The sequence below is a fragment of the Herpailurus yagouaroundi genome, unplaced genomic scaffold, assembly GCF_014898765.1.
Source record: "Herpailurus yagouaroundi ecotype Mexico unplaced genomic scaffold, PumYag 66961, whole genome shotgun sequence".
Taxonomy (NCBI): domain Eukaryota; kingdom Metazoa; phylum Chordata; class Mammalia; order Carnivora; family Felidae; genus Herpailurus; species Herpailurus yagouaroundi.
In genome coordinates this window covers 1-4,828 of record NW_024419827.1, presented here as the reverse complement: position 1 = coordinate 4,828, position 4,828 = coordinate 1, and the positions used below count along the sequence as shown (strand labels likewise).

At 41.6% G+C, this 4,828-nt stretch overlaps 1 long non-coding RNA gene across 1 annotated transcript; it reads right to left on the bottom strand.

The window, feature by feature from the left end:
* Positions 1-1,000: 1,000 nt before the first annotated feature.
* On the bottom strand, positions 1,001-3,818 carry LOC121024708 (uncharacterized). The gene is made up of 2 exons (XR_005787796.1): positions 3,407-3,818; positions 1,001-1,667 (listed from the first exon to the last, which is right to left on the bottom strand). It is a non-coding gene; the product is annotated as an uncharacterized LOC121024708 (long non-coding RNA).
* Between the last annotated feature and the right edge of the window lie 1,010 nt (positions 3,819-4,828).

Sequence of the window (4,828 nt, the reverse complement as noted above, 5' to 3'; positions counted from 1 at the left end):
ATAGGTTTGTGCTTTTTACTTCTTATTGCACAGAAACAAAGGATATTTGGGTCTTTTGGAAAACATGCTTTTGCTTAATTGATAATTTTGCCATCTGCCGAATTCTGTAACAGTTCACAATTGGTTACTACTTAGTTTTCATTGGAGACTAAGGTTTCTTAAGAGTTAAAATTCTGCTTCATGTGGGGCGCCTGGGTGGCGCAGTCGGTTAAGCGTCCTGACTTCAGCCAGGTCACGATCTCGCGGTCTGTGAGTTTGAGCCCCGCGTCGGGCTCTGGGCTGATGGCTCGGAGCCTGGAGCCTGCTTCCGATTCTGTGTCTCCCTCTCTCTCTGCCCCTCCCCGTTCATGCTCTGTCTCTCTCTGTCCCAAAAAGAAATAAAAACGAAAAAAAAATTCTGCTTAATGTAATTAAGACTGATAAGAAAGTTACTATGTAGAAAAGTAGGATATATGTAAGGAAGGGGAATACATTTTTGTTGAAGGTATAAGAAGGTAATTTTGTCCCAAATGAGACTGGTTGCTTGGAGAAAAGGGGCTTAGGTCACAAGCTGAAAGGAAAGGAAAGTTGTAGAAGGTTTGTGAAGGGAAATCGTTGGAAATAAATTTTGTATGTGCTCAGGATGGACTAAGGTTAAAATAAATGGATTTTAAAAGTACACTGGTATAAGATTAAAATTCTGCCCTAGTATCTGTTAAAAAAGCACAGGTTTCTTGGATTGTCAGTATGCTTTTGACTAAAAAAAAAAAGGTAAACAAAGGTTTTCCCCCACTTCTGTCTGCCCAAAAAGATGGGGGAGAATGTGATTTTAACCAAAAAAGCAGGACAGCGTGCCCTTTTGATTTGTTTTACTCAAGCCTTGAAATGTGCCCTCCTTCGATCCAAAGGCTGGGGAGATGGTGACAGTGTCCTCGCTGCCGGACTCCAAATGCTCCATATTTGGGTTGTTTCTGTTTCGAACAGGAATGGATGCCTGTGCCATTTAAGGGATAGATCACTATAATATATAAAGGGCTTTCACTAGAATACATAGGAGCCATTTTGCTACACTTAGCCCAGTGTCCTCCAATTTGTAACAGCCTAGATACTCGAAATGGCTAGAACACATTTCTGTGGGCACTGCTGAAAAAGGCGAGGAAATAGACCTCTCCTTTGGCCCTTTTAGCCCTCTGGGCAGCCAATTTTATCCTTACAAAAAATGGTTTTCACAAGCCTTTTAAAATATATTTGTAAAGATGATTATTCTTGGGCCAAAATAAAATGAGTGCATCCTTCTAAACCAGGGAAGTCTTGCTTGGTCGTAGTCGATACCCCCAAAGTCCTGCAGGCAGAAAACAGAGCGATAGGAGAAATCAGGGAAGACAAGGTCAGTTCTTGGAGGTAGGGTCAACTTGGACAAGAGTGACTGCTCCCAGCACCTCACGAGACTGACAAAGCTTTTGGCTGCCAGTGGAGTAGCCAGGCAAAATGCAGGGCCAGGAGATGAGGCTTCTTCTCCTGTCCAACTATCAGGATCAGGACATGAAGCTTCTCCTGGCCAGCTATGGGACAATTAACATAAGGGGTGCCTCTTCCTCCTTTTCCTATAGATGGGCAATTCTCCAACCAAGGCCAATACTCCTGTGGGATGCATTCTGAAAAGTTGGGATGATTTTGATCCATAAATTCTGAAAGAAAAAGATAAAGACAACTCGCTAATTATCATGGGGTTGGAGGCCCTATAGGGAACTTTTGGTTTCCTACTGGGGTCCAGGTAATTACATCCCAAGATCCTAATTGAGACTATGACCATCCCATTAAGAAATGGTATTGCCACCACTTCCAAGCTTGTGCTTTAGAGACATTAAGGAGGTCTAAGGTTAAGCCCTTGAATTATGTTAAATTAGCCACTATTTTACAAACACAAAATGGGAGCCCGATGGCCTGCCTAGAGAGGTTTAGGGAGGCTCTCATGAAATATATGGCTATCTCCCCTGACACCCCTGAGGCTGAGATGATTTTACATGACAAATGTGTCACTCATTTGCCCCCAGATATTCAGAGGAAGATGCAAAAATTGGCGATTGGCCTGGAAGGGACCCTGGAGGAGGTGGTATGAGCTGCCAATTGGGGACATTACAACTGAGATCAAAACAAAACAAAAAAACAGGAAAGGAGCCTTAAGAAAAATGGGAGGCCTTAGTCATGGCCTTACACACTATGTCAGAGGAAGATGGGCACCAGAGGCAGGGCCTGAGGTGTGGCCTGAGCACAAGGTGACTGCCTCCTCTCTGTAGACAGAGAAGGTGGGGGAAGGGAAGAAGAGAACTCAGAAGCCCCTTTTTGTCTTTTTAATCTATGCTTGCATCATTAAGATTGTATTTGGAGAGATATAATTGAAAAAAAATTTTTTTTAATCTTGATTTATATTTGAGAGAGAGAGACAGAGTATGAGCAGGGGAGGAGCAGAGAGAGAGGGAGACACAGAATCCGAAGCAGGCTCCAGGCTGTGAGCTGTCAGCACAGAGCCCAACTCGGGGTCAAACTCGCAAACCGTGAGATCATGACCTGAGCCAAAGTCGGACGCTCAACCGACTGAGTCATCCAGGCACCCCAAGGAGAGATGTAATTTTTGATTCTTGATAGCATTTGGAAGCTTCAAAATGCCTACTGAAATAAGCATCTCATTCAGTTTTGTCAATTTTAGAACCCTGGTTGTCCAGTTTAGCTTTGAGAAAATTAAGTTTGAAATGACTGAAAGTTCCCCATCGTGGCCATTGAAGTTCTAAATTATTTCTGGTTAAGTCAGTCTATTTATTTATAAATGTGCATACAGAGAGGGACCATAGTTTTTAAACATAAAACCATCCAGAGTCCCAGTAGGCAGGATGCCCTCAAAGCATTTTGATGTCTGGGATCCCATTTCTTAGAAGGTTTTCAGGGACAGCCTGTTTCCAGAAGGAATCAGACCAAAGGCCAGCACAGTTCCAGAGAGAACAGTTGAGCCCCAAAAAGATCATAGACTGAAAGCTAACACAGTTCCAACAGGCAGAGTTCCAATGGGAACAGTCCAGTTGCAAAGGGAAATAGGAACAAAGGCCGTCACAATTCCTACTGGCACAGTTCCAACTGGAAAGGTCTGATTTTGAAAAGGACTCAGAGTGAGGGCTAGTCCAGTTCCATTAGGAGCAGTCTCATTCAAAACAGGAACTAGACCAAAAGCTAGCACAGTTCCTTTAGACTTAAGGCCAAATGAGTACCCTCTGAGATGATTAAAGAAAAAAAAAAAAAACATCGTAAATAGATCTCAAATACATCTTGGAGAACTGAGACATGAGGTGTGGAGCTTGAAAACCAGGAGAAAACTTGTCCTTAAAGCCCCAGGGTAGGCATGAAAGCAGCTCGGAAATGTCCATGGGTACTGCACCTGTTGGCTAGCCAGCTCTGGAGCAGTTGGGGTCTTCTCTGGAGCCCACTTCTGATCACCAAGAATTGTTAACCTTAAAAATAGAAACTGCCAGTTATTTTACCAAAAGAAGATGGTTTTATTCAGGAATGAAAAATTGTACTCTGGGACATACAAGCCGTGGCAAAACCATAAGCAAGGACAGGAAACAAAGTCGGGGGGGGATGCTTTTTTTAAGGAGAAAAAGGGTAAGTAGGAAAGTCCGATTAAAAGTCCATTGGTGTAAAATGGTGGTTTGAAATGTGGTGGCTTCTCATTGTCTGAGCTGTTGCAGAGATGGCGGTAGTGAGGAAAGAGTTTCGTCCCTCTGGCTGGAGTAGTCGATGAGTATCCACATGCAAGGTCAAGTCTTTGTAAGGTCAAGACCTTCTTTTCCTGTTGTGTGAGCCTGAACTCTTCCTAATCTGGAAGAGCAAACATTAGAGAACCAGTAATGTTCCAAACAAAAGTCATAAAAATTACAATTTTTTTCAGTTCACTTAGTGTCATGTTAGTAATCTTTTGTTCACTTTGAATGCAGCTTTTTAGTTCTAGAAATTGTTGCCCATTTCACTTTTATGATTTTAAAGATATCAAAAAGCTGTATTTGTTTTTTTTTAAGAGTTCTTTTTATGAACCTCCTTGAAGATGAAACTCATTTTGCAAGTGACAAAACACTGTAATGCACTTGACAAGAAAATTCAGTTATTTCTGTAACACAGAACACTTCAATAATCAGAATATCAAGTCATAACCTTATGATCAAAGCATATTAAAACTGCAGGAATTTCACATATATATTTGAACAGTTACAGCATTGACCCAAGCAATACAACCTAAGGTTTATCATTATTTGAGAGTTCTTTCCAAGGAATTTAACATACCAACCAAAAAGTCTAATTAGTCAAAAAGACTTCATTTACAATTCACATCTTGAGGAAGTTTGTTAAAACCCTCAGAAAGTTTTACAGTTATTTATTTTGAGAGAAAGAGAGCACAAGTGGGGGAGGGCCAGAGAGAGAAGGAAACCGAGAATCCAAAGCAGGCTCCAGGCTCTGAGCTGTCAGCCAGAGCCCGACACAGGGCTCGAACTAACAAACTGTGAGATCATGACCTGAGCTGAAGGCAGACGCTTAACCAAATGAGCCACCCAGGTGCCCCAACCCTCAGAAAGTTTTAAAGTACATGTCTAAATAGGATTATTGGTCATTATGAAACTTGAAACTTAATTATTTATTTAACCAAGGTGCCATGAAGATTTTAAAGGCAAATATGTAGGGTTATATAGCTGTGAGTAAAACGTAGCTCCTTTAATATTGAGAAGTTTTAACCTTTTTTAAGTAACCAAAGACGCGATAAAGGCAAAACACAAAAACTTTGGTTTTCTAGGGAGACAAAAGAGAA